Below are 21911 nucleotides of genomic sequence, written 5' to 3'. Positions count from 1 at the left end.
GGATCATTACATGTCTGCCTATAAAAACTTTCTAGACTGGAGGATTGCTAAAGGCATAAATTCGTTTTCCGAATCCGTGTTATTAGTATATTTAGCTGCCATTGTAACGGAACAAAAATCAATCTCCTAATTGGCTAAAGAATGTTGGTACGATATTTTGAAATAATATCAATGAAATTCAAATACATATATAACTTTAAATAAAACACAAATTACCAACTTTAGTTACACAAAACAACAAAAAGTCATATGCTGGTACTCCAATTTATCGTTCTCCAACAAATGTACTCAACTAAAGTTGGTACGGTATGTTTTATTGCAAAAAACTTGAAGCAGCATCAATAAAATTCAAATACATATATAACGATAAATAAAACACAAATTACCAACTTTAGTTACACAAAACAACAAAAAGTCATATGCTGGTACTCCAATTTATCGTTCTCCAACAAATGTACTCAACTAAAGTTGGTACGGTATGTTTTATTGCAAAAAACTTGAAGCAGCATCAATAAAATTCAAATACATATATAACGATAAATAAAACACAAATTACCAACTTTAGTTAAACAAAACAACAAAAAGTCATATGCTGGTACTCCAATTTATCGTTCTCCAACAAATGTACTCAACTAAAGTTGGTACGGTATGTTTTATTGCAAAAAACTTGAAGCAGCATCAATAAAATTCAAATACATATATAACGATAAATAAAACACAAATTACCAACTTTAGTTACACAAAACAACAAAAAGTCATATGCTGGTACTCCAATTTATCGTTCTCCAACAAATGTACTCAACTAAAGTTGGTACGGTATGTTTTATTGCAAAAAACTTGAAGCAGCATCAATAAAATTCAAATACATATATAACGATAAATAAAACACAAATTACCAACTTTAGTTACCAAAACATCAAAAAGTCAGTTGCTGGTGGTACGATCTATCATTTTTCAACAAATTTATTTTACTAAAGGTGGTAGAAAAAAGTACCTGCTAATATACAGGTATGTCTTAAAACACATTTAATAATATACTTCCCAAATATTTGAAAATAGAATAGTTCGAGATGACTGCGACTCTCGATGCATAGCAACTGATGATATTGATGTTTTTATTATCTTTTAGTTAATTTTGACGTTTGAAATTGCCAAATTTTAAGTAGGTAGTGACATTTTCCCCTAAAACATGAATACAATAATTATTAGTAGGTAAGATTAACATTAAAAGTACAAATTCAAACACTCCTCATAATTATTATAATGGCCGTGGACAAAGTATAGTATTCAACTCGCAATCTATAGCCAATATTCACTCGGGTGACTTGCGCCCTTCGCCTACGGCTCATGACGCAAACGTCACCCTGCGTGAATAATGGCTAGCACAGGGGCGGGAAAGTGAAATAGCAAAAGCGGTTCCACCGTTTCCACGGAAATCTCAAATAAAATAGTTCCAGCCCTAGCCACTAGGTGGTAGTGCAATTAATTTTTAGGTTAAGAAGTTGCTACTAGTTATTGCCAGATGGCGTTAAATCAGAATTTTTTTGTAGTTTCCATAGTTTCCAACGGCCATTGTCATATTATTGTCAAATTCTCAAAAAATATTGTCGTTGTCATAGCACCAATCATAATATTATCAAATAAATGATTATCAAAATGTTTTTCAAACTATAATTTGTTATATGTGTTTTAATTAGACAATTCCTTTTGTTTGTGGCCCTAAAAATATAATGTAAGTCTTTTATTTTTGCTTTCATTTAAGTACCTATTTATTATATTTACTCCATTTACAAAACTTTGGGCGTATTACGTTGGTCTTGTTTTATTATAATAAACGATGTTTAAATATTTGACTTATAAATGAAAACTTTAAATAATAAATAATATTTCACATGTTTGGCTTTAATTTTATTTAATAACCGTATAAATTATACTGTTAGATCTTATATTTTACACATCACAACGATACTTGTTATTAGTATTGTTGAATTTGTGTAAAAAAATAAGATTTAATAATCAAATTTAATTATTTTAGAGTAAAATTCAATAAATAAGCTCATTTAAAAAGCCCGCGCTTCGACCCATTTAAATCAAGCCCTACTCAATAGATGGCGCCACTTCTGTAGGACCATTTTTCAGTATGGCAGAGTCCATTCTTTTTCTAGCTAGGTATATTCTTTGGTCTAGCATAAATTGCTCGTTCAATAATATACTATTATTTACTTATTATAACATAAAAACATGTATTAAAATAAGTCACTGGTATCAAAAATGCAAATGCGTAATAGCAAAACCGCGTATAAATATGCCGCTCAAAACGAGGGACTCCTTATATTAGTACCCGAACATTATGGAGCTGGGGTAACCTTACTTGAACTAATCGGATCGTCAGTTGCCGTGCCCTGTATACATATTCCGTGCCCAAGGAAATAAACTAATCTCTATCGACATTGCGACATTGACATTAAATAGTTGCACATGTCCGGTGTTGATTGCATGTCAGATATCAGATAAAGGAATGTGGAATTTTAACCTTTCGTGATATTTCTTGCCGTTTGAATGTCGACTCGAGTTTGCTGTTGGTGTCGATTTAACATAATCGCGCCATCTTTCGTATGGGGAAGATCCAGGATATGTCGTTTATTTATTACGTAACATTTATGCATTGCACATTCTCGTGTATGTAGAGCGGGATCTGATAAATTGGCCGTGCATGCTGTGACAATATGCAATAATCCCCAGTGTTAGAGCTGAAAAACAAAATTATCTCTCAATTGCATACGAGATGCTACTGAACATATACCGGGTGCGTCTCAAAAGTGGCTCACCCTTATAACTTTTTTATTTTTTTCAGATAAAAAATCGAGATTTGGCATGTTAGTATATGACATAAATTAGGATTGATTGACGTATTCAATTATTTTCGGTCACTTCCTGTTTCACCGAAAATTACTAGAACTTTTGATTTTTAAATGGCATTCTCGGTATTTTGTTACTTTATTCGTAAGCAATTGACACCCTGAATAAAATGACACATCATATGACATTTTCGATTATGGTTTATTTGAAATTGCATTCACAACACGGGATTCATAACGACAATTTGACTCGACCAAGTGTGTGGCACCCTAGATTGCAATGTACAATACAATTTTGTTTTAACAGAAAATGTCAAAAGTTGACATATGATATGTCATTCTATTCAGAGTGTCGATTTCTATCGAATAAAGTAAAAAATTACTGAGGGTGTCGTTTAAAAATCAAAAGTTGTAGTCATTTCTGGTGAAACAGGAAGTGAATCTTTAATCAATTCAGCATGCCAAATTTTGAAATAATTAAACAAAAAAAAATCAAGGCGGCAATAGTGATGCAGCAAATGCAAGACTGAGGCCAAGACTTCTATGGTCTTGGTTTTGGGCTTGCAGTCTAAAAATAGTATTGGTCATGGTCAATATTTTCAGTTCTGGTAGATCTCGATAAAAGAAACATATTTTCTTTTTCCATTTTTTTTTACTTTGAAAATTTCAAAAAAATATTTTTTGCTCAAAATTTTAATAACCACTCGCTCTTTCTGGTGTTTCATTCTTGTAAATTTAATCTACTACCATGTTGCCATATTATCAAGAAATCCGTTTTTTAATTAAAAACAAGAAAAATATAAAAAAATTCTGAATTTTCAAAATATATTTTTCGCGAAAAAAACTCATAATCGCGTTTCTTTCGTTCGAAATATACTATCCCTAAAATATTTGCACTTATTTAAGACTCACCCTGTATAGTAATAGTACAAGAGATTGCGATTTTAAAAGATAAATTTACATTGAATAAGTAAATTTATCATGAGATACACATTTTTTAAATAAATTCACAATGATTATTGGTAAATATAAAGATATACCGGGTGCGTCTCAAAAGTGGCTCACCCTTATAACTTTATTTTTTTAGATAAAAAAACGAGATCTGGTATGTTAGTATATGACATAAATTAGGATTGATTGGTGTATTCAATTGGTTTTGGTCACTTCCTGTTTCACCGGAAATGACTACAACTTTTGATTTTTAAATAGCACCCTCGGTATTTTTTTACTTTATTCGGTAGAAAATAATACTCTGAATAGAATGACATATCATATGTCAACTTTTGACATTTTCGCATATGGTTTATACTTGCCATGAAACATATGCGGTTCGTAACGAAAATTTGACTCGAAATACCAAGTGTGTGGTATCAAATTATTCGTAAAAAAATGCTTTTTCCAAATATGCTAACGAGCCACCCTCGTTCCATTTAAAAAAATTGAGATATGATTAAAAATACGATTTGGGCTTTTTCTAACTGGCCAAGACAAGACACTAAAAACATTAGACGATCAAATGTATTTTTCCAAGGCTCCTTGATTAAGAATTAGTGTTTTTAACATTGCCGTGACACTCTAGATTGAATTTTAAAATGCAACTTTTTATTAAGCGAGAATGTCAAAAGTTGACATATGATATGTTATTCTACTCAGAATGTCATTTTCTATCGATAATGTAAAAAATACCGAGAGTGCTATTTAAAACTTAAAAGTTGTAGTCATTTCCGGTGAAACAGGAAGTAACCAAAAACAATTGAATATGTCAGTCAATCCTAATTTACGTTATATACTAACATACCGAATCTCATTTTTTTTTATCTGAAAAAATAAAAAAGTTATAGGGGTGAGCCACTTTTTGAGACACACCCGGTGTAATATATTTATATACATGCCACAAATTAGCCACACAGCGATTTTACAAACGAGTTGTAAAACTAAAGGACGGGTGGTAAATTTACTACAATAATCTGTGGCAAAAAATAACTTTTAATATTGTTATTAAATTCACAAATTATTTTTTTCAGTGTAGATCCATCCACGGACACACTGTATAAAAAACTATAATACTGAAGATACATATTCTACAAACTCCAGTTGAAACTAAATCAATCATTCGTATATTATTTTTTAAACACTCTCACTTGTACACGACTCGGTGCGTGTTGCGCTCGGACTCGTTGGCAGGATTTAACGATTTACAGGATGTAAATGTCAAAGATAAGAAAAACATAATAGATGCCGTAATTGAAAATCTTACGACTGGCATATTAGGCCCGTAGCAAATGTGTAATTTAAAGCTATTACTTCGTCCCGAAGTGAATTAAACGACCAGCGTGTATCCCTATCATTGCGGCTAGACGTTGAAATTTGTAGAACGTTTAAGGAAAAAAACCTGAGCAATAAACTTTGATTGGGCAGATATTGTATAAAATTCAAAGAAATATGTATACCTAGAGGAGATGTTAAAGTATTTGTTTACTAAATTTCACGTAACCAGATATAATGTAGAATGAGTGGGACGGGGATTAATCACCGCGATTTTTAAGATCTATTGTGTCTCCCTTTCTTGAGTTATAACTCATCATGCAGTCTATACAGGGGACAGGGTATTTTCCATCCACCTCTGACAACAGATGTTCTTCCTCCTGGGAGTGGATATCTACCTCCTATGACGATATACACCCTTCTACGGTTGGTGTTTGGCCCTCCGTGCCCTTCACAGATGAAGAGCTTGTTTCCGGCTGAGCTACCCGTGAGGTGGAGGCTGGAGGATCTATCCCCATTTGCTCCACCTAAATAAATGCCTTTATCGTCAAAATTTTTTACAATTTGTAGACAAAGGTAAAGTAAACAAACAAAAGAGAATACAAAACAAGTATACAAATTACATTGTCAGTCTTATTGTTTGAAATAAACATTTAAAAATGTTTACAATGTCAAAGAATAAAAAATGAAAATAGGATTCAAAAATATTTAGTAAGTTTATAGAAAATATAGTAATAGCAAATATTAGACCAGTGTTTACAAGATCAAATTCGATTATCAAAATATGTAATTTACGGCGTAGAAAGCCTTGTCTAGTAAATAAGATTTCAATGCTTTGCAAAATGCAGAAAATGATGTTATGGATTTGATTTCAAATGGCAGGTGATTGTGCATTTTTTTCGAGTTGTATAATATTGAACTTTTAACTCACTCTGGGCGTGGGGTAGATAAAGATCTTGCTCCGCGTTCCTGAGTGGATAAGTGTGAGATGGCCTTTCTTGAGAAGCTGATACATGCTTACGTATTAGGCAAACGGATTCAAATATAAATAAGGGAGGAAGAGTTAATATTTTAAATTTTTTAAAAAAGTCCTGGCAATGAGTTCTGCTGTTTAGTCCCAGCTTGAAAATGTGGTCAAATTGAGTCGCACATCACGTACCCCAGAATGGAAGGGCATATCTGAGGTGCGACTCAAAAAGTGCATAATAAACAGTTCTAGCCAACTGACAAGTTAAGCTCTTTAGAAACAGATCTTAATGCAAAACAGGCAGAGATTAATTATTTTGGAGTGTCTGGTATGACGGACAGGGTAGTCCCATTCGACAACGTTTTGGTGCAATTTTCTGGCCACCACACTACAAAAAGAATGAAAAGAAAAATGGATTGGTAGGGAAAGATTCATTCAGTGGTCTCCTCGATCATGTGACTTAACACCTTTAGATTTCTCCTTGTGGAGAACGTGTCTCCGATGCATCATTGAAGTGGTGTTTAAAAAAATACCTTTTTATTTTTTGTAAACACCACTTTTTTCTTCTAGAGATGAAAAACTCAAAAATCTTTTCAAGACATGAAGCCGCTACAAAGGTGTAGACATTATTAACTTTTGTCTAATTAAAAAGTATAGATTAAAAAAAAATCGATAAAGGGTTTTAAAAAAATCTATCAGACTAAATAATAATATACAGGGTGTGCCATTTAAAAAAATCAAAAATTTTTATTTTTAAATAGTCGGAAATTCATAATTCTATTTTGAATACCCTGTATCACATAACTCAAATATCTTTCTTCATATCATTTTTTTCCTATCTATACCGAGTGCGTCTCAAAAGTGGTTAACCCCTATAAGTTTTTTATTTTTTTAAGATAAAAAAACGAAATTTGGTACGTTAGTATATGACATAAATTAGGATTTATTGACGTATTCAATTGTTTTTGGTCACTTCCTGTTTCACCGGAAATGACTACAACTTTTGGTTTTTAAATGGCACCCCTTTTATTCGATAGAAAATGACACTCTGAGTAGAAAGATATATCATATGTCAACTTTTGACATTTTTGCTTAAAATAAATTCGTATTTTAAATTTAAATTTCAATCTGGAGAAATATGTAGCCTTGGAAAAATAGATTTGATCGTCTAACGTTTTTCGTGTCTTGTTCTGGCCGGTTAAAAAATGCCCAAATCGTATTTTTAGTCATATTTCAATTTTTTCAAACGGAACAAGGATGGCTCATTAGTTTTTGGTTGGTATCACACACTTGCCCATACAGCCACGGTACGTACTATGTACGTACCTGATACGTAATGTTGGGACGAACGTCAGGTCCCTGGTACGTACAAGTGAGTACAGGTACGAACATTTTCCAACGCTATGTACGTCCCCGGTACGTCGCTGGGATTTGGTAAAGTACGTACTATGTACGTCGCATGTACGTACCATTCCAGGTACGTACATTTTATGTTTTGTTCCGGACCAAAACTGGATGTAAAATGATCGTAAGTACGTACATTGTACGTACTATGGACATACAATGTACCTACATTTTCAACGACGTATACGACCTAGGAATTTAATTAGAAATAATTCAATAGAAGTCAGCTTAAAATATTTATTAATATAAAGAAAACTCAGGTACAGGGTCATCCCTTATGTCTTGATACACCCGTGAGTCTGGCTTCGGTCCGGCAACTACACCCTTAGCGCACTCTGTCTTTTATTGGATGTTGATAGATATTTTTATTTTTTATTCTCGAACTGCTTCTAACTAAAAATACAAAAAAGAAAACTAAGTATTCAAATATCTAATTCTTGCCTCTGTTTTGAAAAAACTTGAATGAGCCGATTCTCAATCATTCGAGGTTGTGACTGTGCTAGGTGAAATAGTCACATTATATTATTACACTTTAACTTACCTTGAAACAACGAGCAACGAAGGCAACAACAAAAGAAAACAAGGCAGAAGCCAAACAATCCCCCTACGGCCACCATGACACATGACACCCACTCTCACAACACAATCGAAAACTGGATCGGAGATCGGAGTAGGTGCACACTCAGTGTATTGTTGTTTTTATTTTTTACGTTGATTAATAAAAGATGGAACTACACTGAGTGCGCACGTGCACTCTAGCTCTGCCAATCGAAAACGCCATTAGAAACCGCCCGACTTCCGATTCCGACAAGACTCGAATGTGAACGAATAATTTAGCGGGAAATTTAAACATAGGACTGCATAATTTCCCTGTTAGGCTTGATTGATAATATATTGCATTTTTAACCCATCAGATTTCTTCAAACTCTGTCATGCATTATGGTCATTGGATAATTTAGGAAATCATTTTTTATAGCGGTCGGGTTAGATTTATCAATAAAAGAAGTAGAGGTAGGTTAGAGTGCCTTGAAGTAACGTTAGCCTAGAAAAGATCCACTGATTCAGTCCATTCATTATTATTGGGTATATCTGACCAAAATAATCCAGTCATGATATTAAAATTAAATAACATTTTGTAATGCGTTTTCAAAAATTTTCAAGATACGTACGTATTACGTACTCGCATGTACGTCCGTAGTACGTACAAGCATGTACGTCAGTAGTACGTACTCGCATGTACGTCCGTAGTGAAGTCCTACAATGTACGTAAATAGTACGTACATGGGGCACGTACTATGTATGTACACTTTTGTACGTACATAGTACGTCCCTAATTGCTCCCGGGACGTACCGACGTAAAATGGACATAAAATGTACGTCCCTGGGACGAAGTGTGCTGTATGGGTGGAATTTCGAGTCAAATTGTCGTTATGAACCGCATATTACAATTTCAATTAAACCATACGCAAAATTGTCAAAAGTTGACATATTATGATATGTCATTCTATTCAGAGTGTCATTTTCTATCGAATAAAGTAAAAAATACCAAGAGTGTTATTTAAAAATCAAAAGTTGTAGTCATTTCCGGTGAAACAGGACGTGAACAATAACAATTGAATACGTCAATCAATCCTAATTTATGTCATATATACTGACATACCAAATCTCGACTTTGTATCTGAAAAAATAAAAATGTTTTAGGAGTCAGCCACTTTTGAGACGCACCTGGTATAATTCTCATACCAATTTTGAAAATGTCAACTTTAGAAACAAACCCAATTATCACTCAGTTCAGTTACACTCATCTAAATTAGTACTTGTTCTGTGCCTGTCTCTCTGTGGGGACAATATAACAGTTTTTTGTCCCTTGGTCAGCGATCTGATTTCCTCAGACGGTAATCGCAGTTGACTTGGCGTCAAACGGTATTATAGCACCCTGGGCGGCATCTTACGGAATTATCGGAAACTAGGAGTCAAACAACGGGAAATCGCCTTTAAAACGACAGCCTTGATCTTGGTGATCTCATTATAGGCATTGGAAATTCAAGCTTAGAGGGACAATTTCCTATAATGGATTGGCATCGGTTTTCTTTTCTCCCGGTTGGTTTGGATTTCCTTAATTTTCTTATAATCTCGTAAATATCCGTTTTTTTCTGCCGTTTTTTTAACCATACGATGGAAAAAATTGCGATACACGTTTTTGTTGTTGTTAACTGCTGTATGCAGACAAATTTAAAAGAAGTAAAACAAATTCTAAAGCGCCTGTTGTACGCTAGATTTTTTATATTTGAAAAATAGTCGCGGGATAAGAAAAATATAGGAAAATATGAATGATCTGATAGGAAGATATGAATTGATATATCTATGACTAAAGAATACAAGGATATGTAACGCCCATATATGGGCTGTAGTAGTAGAATTTGTGATTTTAGACGCCATTTTTTGGAGGTTTTTTTATAATTTAGAATAAGTGGGAGGGGGGTTAACTACTGCGACCTTACAGATCCATTGTGTCCCCCTTTCTTGAGTTATAACTGATCATAACGTATGGTCCTCAAGTTTTGGGAAAAAATTCAGAAACTGACAACTCTTATAAAAATAGTTTTATATTTTTATCATATTTTTAATTCCGGACAAAATATTATTTCGTCATCCACATGAGGCGTGTTTAAAAACTGACGAAATTTAGGGAGACAATTCTCGATATAAAGCTCTGCATTTAAGGCTTCACCTCGAACAACGCCAATGTAAGGATGTGAGATGAAGTCAGCCTCAGAAATGGTACACCATACCAAAATTTTGTCCTCAAAGTTTTTCTTACTTTTTAATCTCATATCATCAGGGACATTCTCATAATTGTCCGTGTCCATTGATTCCTCATCAAACATTATTAACCCATCATTGCCCTACATCTCAGAGTTGGACAATGTGAAATATTTCTCATCGTCCATCACGATCAACTTTTTGACGAAATGCATTCTCCTCAGCGCGCGGCAACATCTCGGAATTCTCTCTAGCTGGGCCTCTGTATATTTTGGAGCTTTCCTTCTTTTTCGGAAGACAATATTGTTACTTGATAGGGTTCTAAACACCGTAGTCTTTCCAATATTAAATCTCCTGGCTAGTTTTCGCTATGAGATCCCAATTTTGTGTTTTGCTGCTTCAATTAGTCTTCCTTCTCTTATTTGGTTCATAACCCGCGGCCGACCGGATTTAGGCAAATTTACATGGTATCCCTTCTTCACATTCTTTGATTGTGCGATAAACTGTCGATTTGCTAATGTTTTGATCCCGATAAATGACGACAATATCTCGTTTCGCCATTCGCCCAACAAGATTATAAACTCCTCGACGAAGATCAATTTTATAAGACATTTTAAGAAGCAGAACCCAAAATCTTTTGCTTTGCTTATTGAAGTGACTTGACTGATGACATTTCATTATCATGACTACTTCATTAAATAAATTTTATTACGTTACAGTCCCAGTGTTTTGAAAAAAGCCAGTATCTGGGACGGTTTTATAGGGTAGTTCTCCATCTCCAATATCAGTCGTACCAAAGTTCATGGCACGAATGGTTGTCGTCTCGGCGCACTCAGTGATGAGGTGTACTGGTGTTTCCCATTTCCCCCACAGAATCTGCATTTGCCGTTTCTTCATAGTTTCAATCTACTAAGGTGTTCATTGAAGAGACAGTTTCCTGTTAGAAACTACGTGACAATCCAAGGATTGTTCTTACTTAAATTCAGGAAGATCTTTGATTTTTCTTGATCTAAGCCCTCAGAAACTTCTTCGAGTATCTTAGACCGTTGCGAGATTCCCATTCCAGGTTGCGGATGGAGTCTTCCAAGTTCTTGAGTTCCGCCTTGAGTTGGTTACCACTTGGAAAGCAGAACGGTTCTGGTCCAGTTAGTGGAGTGTTCGCTCCTTTTCTAGCTAGATCATTTGCTTTTTCATTGGCTTCTATCCCTTGGTGAGTAGGCACCCTGAGTAGGAGGACTGTGTTTACTTTGCCTAATTTATTCAGCTTCTCTATGCATTCTTTGACCAATTTCGAATTGATTGATACTGATCTGATCGCTTTTAATTCTGCTTGACTATCAAATAAGATGGCTATTTCTTGTTTTTTTTTGGAGGTAACGAATGAGTCATCAACTGGTCATCAGCGACAATTTTAGCTATCTTTAATAGCTTTGTATAAACGTTATTACAATGATGATTAGGTGTTCAGCTTTCAAGTGTAAAAGCCGCAGTGATAAGAAAGGGTCAGGAGTTACGTTTCATAGGTATATAAACAGTCCACCCACCTTTTTAGCGTTTTTTTATTGAATTAGACAATGATTTTCCTGATATTATATGTACTTGATATGTGCTATATGTCGATACTAGTTTTGTATCTTTGTTAACTTTTAATACGTTTCTTTCGTGATTAATTAGTATGATACCACCGCATACACCATAGGTTTAGTCAAACAATTTATCAAAAATATAGAAAATATCTCTTCAAGCAGCTGAGTTAAGAAAAATATGTGCTACGGCACTGTGGAGGTATGGTAACAATTTGGTCTCGGGTGTTATTAGTCCTTGTATTCTTTAGTCATTGGTATAAGTACCCTGTACAATATGTGACGTAAGCAAGTAAGCATCCTATCCATATCCTACTTAAAAGCTGAACTTGATTAGTGACATACATACATCATGATTTTTTAGGTGAACCGCTTTTGGAAAAAGTCGATTGATTGTGATTTAGGCCTAAACTATGCAGGACCCTGCAACAGTGCTATGGGTCATAGCACGGCTATAGATATGGTTTGTTCAAGGGAAGTTCAACGTTACCTCATCTATTGCCGTACTGTCTAGAATGTATGGGAGGGAGAAAGTTAATCACCGCGCTTACAGATCTATTATGTCCCCCTTTCTTGAGTTATAACTTATATCTCATATACAGTCTCAAGGCTTTGACAAAAGCAAGCTTTTTAGGTGGTTTTACAGAGGTTAGTTCTTCATCTCAGAAATCAGTCGTACAAAATTTATGGCACGAATTGTCGTCTTGGCGCACCCGGTCAAGAGGTTTTCTGGTGTTTCACCATTTTCTCAACATAATCTGTATTCCCGATTGTTTCTTAGCTTCAATCTAATGAGGTGTTCGTTGAGGAGATCCGAATATTGTTCTTACTTAAATCAAGGATAGTCTTTGATTTTTTTTCGGTCGTAAGTTTAGAGAAATTTCTTCGAGTGTCTTAGATCGTTGCAGGATTTCAATTCCAGGTTACTGATGGAGTTCTCTAGGTTCATGAGTTCCGCTATAGTTCCGCTATAGTTCCGCTTGGTTTCGAATTTACAATTTTTTTCCAAAAATTCCAAATTTTCAATTTTTTTTCGCGAAGAAAACGTGTTTCTGGGGTCGAAATATACTATCCCTAAATTAATTGCACGTATTTAAGAGTCATCCTGGGCGCTCACATTTCGTTTGATAACTATTAATATATTATAAAATATTGTTTGTTTTTTAGCTTTGTTAAATAAAACCCTGTATTTTACTTTTCCTTCAGAATCATATTCGTCGTATTATATTACTTATATATTATAAACAATTGTCTTGTATTTTACTAATATTATTATTAATAAAACAGTACATAAAATTAAGATTATATTAAATCGTAGCTCCTACAGTTCCTACGTTATCGGCTATCAATGATTAAGAAGTGGTAATATCGGTATCTGAAACGACTTGAGTAAACCCTGTATACTAATTTAATATTTTTTCCTTGTTACCTTATACACGGCCTTACTCAACCAGCAACTACAATCGTATTTAAATGCAAATATAACCCAGCATCTTTCAGTCTTTAAAAAAACTAGCTTCACTCCAATTATTCTGTTTGCTTATGAAGAAAAATAGATTGTTTAACTATCTGGCGGTATAATTTATTCATTGTATTTGGTGGGTACGTATTAGGGATGTTCAAAGTACATCGATATTTGTTGATATCGATGTTTTAAAAATTCGGCACTTCGTGAAACTGAAATGGGCACTTTCCGTTGATCTCGTAAATAAAAAATGTCTACAAAATTACAATCGGTTATTTTTTACTATAAGTAATTCTCTGATGTATCAAAAAACGACAAAAACCTCGTAGATGGTGAGCGTCAGGCAGTGGATATTACACAAAAAAATTGGCTATTAGTGAAACCACAGGTGAAACTATATTGAAAGAATTAATGGATTTTTGGAAACGATTTATGTCAATAATCTCAAAATTTGGAAAACTGAAAACAACTTAAAAGTTCTCATATTATTTATATAATTTTTGTAAAAACACCCTGTATGTTTATAAATTACATGATCCGTCTTGCTATGAGCTTCTCAAAAATATACAGGGTGAGTTTCCTATGATATTCTCTATGGGAATCTCGGAAACTACTGGAGATAGAGAGTCGGTTAAATGGGGAAAGAATTGCAGTTTTGTGGGATCATAAATATGCGCCTTTCAGATTTTTGAACAAATTCATGGCTTATTAGATATTTCGAAAAAAACAAATTTTGGCTATTTTAAAAATTGTCTCTAATTCCATTATAAGCTATTTTAGACAAAAAGTTTTCAGATAAAAGTTGTAGATAATCACATCCTTAATGAGATTGTGCCCTCCGCTTTTTTCTAAAGCCTGTCATTTTTGACATATGTATGTCACAAACATATGTTTTTTTAAATGGAAACCATAGTTGGCCATGATTTCATAAAAAGCGCCATTTTTTAAGCTTTTCAGCGATATAAGCTATAATATGTTTACTTCGAAAAATTACCGAGTTATTGCCAATTCTTATAATTTTTAAACAATTTCACTTAGTGAGCCACGGAAATAAATTTAATTGTCTTTTCTCTCTCAAAATAAGCAAAAATTGTAAATATGAATTTTTCAAATTAAGAAAAACGTGTAAGATTATTTGTTCAACTTTTCTTGACCATACATTTTCGAGGGTACGTTGACCGGTGAATGTTACGTATTTTAGAGAACGGAAGACATGTTAGAAAAGTTAAATTTAGTTATAGCCAATTCTTATCTTTCTTAACTAATTTCGCTTAGTTGGTATGGTATTCTTATTCTGTTATGATTAAGTTATTTTAGAAAATGTTCAAAATATCTGCCATTGTTTTGAGTTGCATCTTTTAAAAACTGAATTACTACCTATTCTCACACTTCTTCACTTCTCAACTTCTATCGTACCGCCACTTCGAGTGCCTCTTAATTCATAATTCTTTTGTAAACCTTATTGTTAACAATACCGCATAAAAAAATCTAAAATTGATAGGCCAGGTGATCGAGGAGGCTCATGCAATTGATCCACCTCTTCCTATTCCTGAGTTTGCATAATTATGATATAAATAATTTTTAACATTTCTTTCATTATGGGGGGGGGGGTTATAATGGGATTGATATATTTTATTTTTGAACTACTGAATTTCTGAAGATATTTTTCTTTTTTATAACGGAATTTATTAAAACAGGATGGGGATTGCAAATATCTAAAAGCTTGTATTATTAGCTTGTATTATTGAAACATTTTCCAGGTGTTCGACATTGTTGTAGTTGCCACGATATATTTCACATTTCAAAAAATCCTAAAATCACAAATCGAGAACGGACCAATCCAGGAATCGGGGAGGCCATCATATGGGTTTATTGGTTCTAATTTATTGATTTGAGAAATAATAACTTAACAAAATTGTACTATTTTCAAAGTTGTGAGACGAAGTCCCATCTTGTTGAAACTATATTTCACGTAATGTAGCTAATTTAAAAGTTCCGGTACGATAGCTTCCAAGATTTACAAATAGTGGTGGAGAATTAAGTTTCCCTAATATATAAAAAATTATTAGTGGCTCCCAAAATAAAACAAGAGATAGATAGCAGTATACTTTTAATAATTCTTTAGTTTCTTTTATTATGAATCATGCCCTACTAATAAATATGATCTTGTAATAAAAACTTTTAAATATTGCAGTAAATAGTGAAAATAAATAATATAGAGTGATATATATCTTTTGATAGACAGGATGTTCTATTTAAGAAAACATAACTTTAGTTTATATCGTTAATATTCTTTTCGTAGAATAACAGACTACGCCGCTGTATTCTACCTAAAAAGTTCTACTATAAACAGTTTTCACATTCTCGATACCTTTAACAATAACAGAGATACAGGGGGTGTCCCAAATTGCAAAATTTTCAAAAAGACTATGTAGCTCAGAAACGAAGAGGACTATGAAAATTTTGTTTACGGTATCTTTCATTTGATTTGACCAAATAGTGGGACAGGGTTGTGCAAACCATCCTTCTATCAGTAATAACAGAGATGCCCTATGATTTCAACCAAAATGGGACAACCTGTACAATACATCATTTTTTTATCATTTCTTATTCCATTGGCAGGAGATACAGGGTGTAGAATTTTCATTTTTATTTCGACTTTTTTCCAAATAATTTCTGAACTAACGCCAATATTTATATGTATATTTTAAATAATATGTTCTAAAAATATGTATCGACATTCGTCTTATAAAACTGACATCCCTAATACCGTGCATTCCCTTAGCCCTAGACTGGCCGGTGGTAACGCGGTAACCCACTGTCTCGGTGTGCATGTGTCTCACTGTTTTTGTAATTGTTCGATCAAGTAGAAATGATATATTGTGTTAGCCTTATATGCAGGTATGTCTACTATTTCGATTGTCTAGGTTTAAGTGGTGGCTGAATAATATTAAGTGATTTGTTTGGGACTTGACGCAGGGGCAAGTTGTTGAGAGGAAGATAAATTGAACTGAATTAATAAACTGGTAGTGTAGGAAAAAAATCTAAGCAATGTCGAGTGAGAAGAGTTTTGGTATCGTATTGTTTTTTGTTGTGGTTATCAACTGGTTTGTCAAGATATCACTCTCACTAAAATTTATAGTAATATACAGAGTGTCCCAATATTCCGTGGACATACGGTATTATATTATATAATGACAATGAACTTATTTTTATTTTAAATAAATATAATTCGTGTTTTTGGAATTAAAATAAGTTCATTGAACACAACCCGTTCTATATCGATTCTACCGTTATACAAAAGTGCTTCGTTAGTTGTTGAGGGTATCAAACTAAAAATATTTTTTTACTTAAAAAACTTTTTAATAATTATTCACGAAAAACAGAAAAGATACAGGAAGGGCGAAAACTATTCTCACCCCTACATAACTTCTAGTAGAAATATTTTCCTCTAACGACAACTTCTCCTTCTTCTCCTAACATTTCCTACATTGTAAAAAATTGTTTTTTTTGTTCCCCCATTGTTTTTGTCCCTTGTAAAAAAGGTCACGTTGCATACTTAAAAAAAAATTGTTTTTCTGAAGCTGACTTACCAAAAATATTACTTGTCACACCACCACCCCATCCACTCAAGGTCAATCAACATGATATGCGCAAGGCAAATATGGCGGCGAAGACAGTGCATTTTTAAATTGTTTACCTTTAACCTGAAAAGCCGGTAGTGGTTTCTCGTTCCGATTGCATACCAGAAATAATTAATTATCTCTAGTTTGTTGTGCTTCTGCAACACGATTGTTTAGGTCTCAATGTTCAGTGCATGGTGTGATCAGAAAATTGTGATAAAAGAAGAGTGTGATAAAAATCCAAACCAGACATTCCACATAGGGAACTTCAAACTTTTGTGCTTGTTGTACTCCTGTATTATTAATTATTTTAAGGTAAGAACTAGCAGTATTTATCAAGATATTACACCTAAATGAGTAAAAAGCCTTCACCGCCAGTCTGCATAGTACTTTATAATGGTTACTTAAAATAATCAAAAGATAGGTACTAAAGTGTTAACATGTACTACTAGGGTAGCATGCCTTTTACATGCTCTGTTCCAAATTGTCACGGGAATTATAGAGGGGGTCCCAAGGTTTCTGCTTTTATATTCCACAAAAATGATGAGCTTCGTAAAAAATGGTTGACAGCTATTAAAAGAGATAATTTCACTCCTACTAGTAGTTCTCGGGTAAGAAGTGCATTAAATATGCCTCAAAAAGGCCAAAGGCCAAAGCCTCTGTTACCCTAGTGATGATGTAGTTATGGCTACTGTTTACACTTACCTCACTATAAGTAAAATATTGAAAGAAGAATCAAGCTTTTTACATCAAAAAGAGCACAGAAAGATATTGACAACATTGACATTTGAAAATATAAATGGCCTGGATGTAAGTCTTTTTTAGGTCACAATTGCCCCTCACATACGTCAGAATTTATTATTAAATCTAGCTTGTTCAGAATATCCAATATTTTATTGAAGAACTATGCAAAAAAAAAGAATGACGTCTATACCACAAAGACAATGCCCTATGTAAAGAGAAAGAGTAAAGAAAACTAAACTAAGTGTAAGTTTTACTTACGAACCCCCAAAAAGTTTTTTTTTCTATATAAAATCTGGAAACACATATTATATTTTTTAGTTATCCTCACCTATTACAGTTTAAATTTATTCCCATTTGTGTAATGCTGCAAAACATCGTTCTGTAAATTCTAAACTATGGTAGGTAAGTGTTTACAATTTTGAATTTTGAAGTTTATATTGCTATTTCTGTCATATATTTCTGGTTATTTCTTTTTCCGATGATTGAACACCCTATATATCTACCTCAAGTTTGAATATTTTAACACTACCTATTTTCTGAGAACGCAGACCTTTTTATAAAAAGTAACTAACTGATGTTATCATAAAAGTAATAATACAAAAAATTCCATACTTATGTGGAGAACTTTAGACTCCCTGTATATTAAAAAATTAGTGAAATATTACGTAATCTAACCCGACATTTGTGTGAAAAATTTCTAATTGGAAATAAAACAGGGTTTAAAATACGCGCCAAATAAAGCACTTCTATCTCCGCCATATTGGAAAAGGTTGAATGGCCTTGTGTGGAGGGGGTGGTGGTCACACCAAGCTAAGAAAGCACATAAAATCTACTGTGCGCTAATAATTGTGCAATGTTATGTTGAAAGAAAAAATTGAAAAAAAGAAGAAACTGTGGAATGTTATGTTAGTACGACAAATATTCTTTGACAATAAGTTTTATATACTTTAAATTAATTAAAGTCTAGGTTATTTTTTTATTGATGCCCCCTAACGGACAAACAATAAAGCACTTTTGTATAGAGGTAAATTGTGACAATTAACTTATTGTAGCAATTGTTCAATTATCATTATTTTTTGATGTCATTTTTCAATATGAGAAGGTGGCTTTAGTGATTATTGCTAATTATCTATTACTATGAACTGGCCAGCATGTTCGAGAGATATAAACCCTATAGAGCAAGTTTGGGACATGTTTTACAGGAAGGTAGATGTCGCATAGTGGTACCAGCTTCATTAAATGAAATTCGTTTGGCCTTTAAAGAAGGATGAGAAAATATAACGCAATATGACATTTGAAGCCTCATTATAGGTATTAACGGATGTCTGCACGTAGTTATAGCAGCCAGGGAACTCAATAATAAGTATACATTTATTTTTACAAAAAAATTTTTACAAAAATTTACAATTTGCTAAAAAATTCATGAAAATTGGACAAAAAACAAAAAAATAAATAACTTTAAATTTGACGAAAAAATTTTCCGTTGCGTTTTTTTTGCATCTGAGTGTACTTGTGTTCATGCAGTGTTTAACTGATATTTTTATAGTTAATGTTTTAATTCAATGCATTCTTGCTTCTACACATAATTATACGTTTAGATTTAACTGCTTACTCTTCTGGCAATACCAACAGAGCCCCGTGTTTTTTGCTCCTCTACGAGATAAACCTACACTATCCGGTGTACAACAAATGGTCCAACAAAGGGAAGCTATGAAAAAAAGGTCCAGGGACATGTCGCTTTGTTAAGGCGGTTGACAGGAGGTAGGCATTTGAAAAAGCTACCCGAAGTAGTCTCAATTATGAATAGCTGGCGCGATTCGTAGCCGCCGCATGCCGTTAAAAGACGGGCACCCATTGTTCCGAGGCAGTGTGTGGAACTAACTTTAGTTGCGTTGTCAGTACCGGGGGATTTAATTAACATTGTCTAGGAGCGGGTACGCGAAGAGTTTTATTGTTGTCGTGTCGCGTAATCTTATGTAACGCACGCAGCGTTATTTATTCTCCGCTTACTCGTAGCATTTCTTTATTTCGACCGTTTGAGGAATTGTTATTTCTACGTAACTCAGATTTTACACTTGCAGTTACCTTTCTTTATCTGTTTGGGAGGTACATATATCGGGTTTATCCAGGGGCGGATACAGAAATTTATTTTAGGGGGGGCCCAAATAAAAAATAATGCAAAATATGCCTTTTAGGGCGCCATTTTTAATCCAAAAGCCTAATATTTAATCCAATTTACAGATTTTAGGGGGGGAGGCGGGCCCCATGGTCCCCCCTCTGTATCCTCCACTGGGTTTATCACTTTGTACGTCGAATTTTTTTAAACCTAGATCTTGAGGTTATGTAGCTTAAAGCCGTACATTTTAACAAAAGTAGGTATATGGCAAAGAGCAAGGAGTACGAGGCAACTGGCAAAGAAGTACGAAATGGAGAGGCGATATCCCCAAAGCTCTTTACAGCAACACTAGAAGAAATCTACCGTCAACTGGACCGGACCAACAAATTAAAAATAGATGGGGAACATTTTAACCATCTAAGATTCGTTGATTACATAGTCCTAATTGCTAATAGTCCTGAAGAACTACCTGCAAGCCCAAATTAACGAATTAAATACAGCCATAAAGTAGGTCTCCAACTGAATTTAGCAAAAACTAAAGTAATATACCACGAATTAGTAGACAGAAAAGACATTCTAATAAATAACACAACAATATACACACAAAAAAGAATATTCTTATTTTGAACATTAAATACTCAAATAGAATAAATCTTAACTTTGTATATACGCAAAGAAATATATATTTATACTAATTATTTAGAATGATAAATTTAATGCTGCAATATTCTCCTAATGAATGATTTATTTTATAAAACAAGAATAAAAATTTTAGATTTAAATATTTAGTATTACTATATCTAAGACACAAACGATTGTTGTTTTAAGATATCCAATCATTTAAAGCGAAAATAAACTAATTCTACAATAAAAATTGCATTTACTCTGTGTGAAATGCCTCGAATTTAAAGTTATATAATGGTTTTCTTGATTAAAGTATATTCAATCTGCATTTGAGTAACTTATTTCTCAAAATGAATATTAGTAAAAGCCTTGTATATGATATAAACAAGGGTAAAAGTTTGTTTTAAGATACGACCGAATTGAAGCGACAAAAGTTTTTACTTAGTCTGAATAAATATATTTTTAAATTTGAGACTTTTCAATTTTCCGAACAATTTTCTTTTTGTTTCATTTGAGTAAAATAAAATTCTTAAAGTAAGGGAAAAATATCTCTGTTAAAAGTTTATTTTTAGTATGTACAGCATAAACATTGGTTTGGTTTGGTCATTTTTTAAGGTATTGCGACACTGAGGATGACATGTCACATGATGTGGATCGAACTTCCCAGGTTCGAGTCCAATATTCCATTACTTTATTGCATGGCTCGGTATTATGTTGCAGCTATGCAATTTCTTCTTTAAATGTATCTAAAAATGATTGCTTTCTGTTAATTTCAACTAAATTTTACTATTTTAATGCTATACCTTCTAAATTATCTTTTTTTGTTTCGGGACAATACCAAAAATCTTTGTCATCTGGCCTTTTTCTTTGTTTTTGGGTATCACCAGATCTAAATAAAATATTTCTGCAGTGATTCACTAGTTTGCCCTTAGCCATAACTGTCTTGTGAAATGGACTACATGCTCTTTTCACAGGTGGACAGTAATACACTCCCATTGGCTTTGTGGGAAAAGGAGCACTATTTTAGCAGCCAAAGAATTGTACTCATCTTGTTGAAGTCGACTAAAAAATAATTATTTTTGGTTTTTGCTTATGTAAATTCAAAAGCGAGTTCAGCTGAGTAAAAAGAGTATTAATTTTTTTTATTTATTATAGTATTTTACTTACTTTTTAACTACTAACTTTTTTTCCATAATTAATAACTAATCGCACCACGGCACCAAACGCAACAGCAACACCCATGCAACACCCCTACCACAACCCCTACCGCGTCCCATCAAGCAACTGTTCAACTCAAAACTCAACTATAAAAACCGATTACCGGCCGCCTGAAGCAGGTTTAGAAAACAAGTGATGGGAAGGGGTGAAATGAAATTTGCTAATTCTCAAGACAAAATTAATAAAAAAATAATAATTTTAATCCTAGTAAATATGTTTATTTTTTAATTGGTTTGTGCAGCAAAATATATTTAAACGGAACATAGTAGTTTCAAAATGTC

At 33.4% G+C, this 21911-nt stretch overlaps 1 protein-coding gene across 1 annotated transcript in view; it reads right to left on the bottom strand.

Moving 5' to 3' along the window:
- LOC115880875 (ras-related and estrogen-regulated growth inhibitor-like) overlaps nt 1–21911 on the bottom strand; it is a 404377-nt gene that overhangs the window by 43858 nt on the left and 338608 nt on the right. The gene's annotated exons all lie outside the window — the stretch shown is intronic.

Source organism: Sitophilus oryzae, unplaced genomic scaffold (assembly GCF_002938485.1).
Source record: "Sitophilus oryzae breed Bouriz unplaced genomic scaffold, Soryzae_2.0 scaffold_165_pilon_pilon, whole genome shotgun sequence".
Taxonomy (NCBI): domain Eukaryota; kingdom Metazoa; phylum Arthropoda; class Insecta; order Coleoptera; family Curculionidae; genus Sitophilus; species Sitophilus oryzae.
The sequence above is the reverse complement of the archived record's forward strand: the minus strand, read 5'-3'. Positions and strand labels throughout refer to the sequence as shown.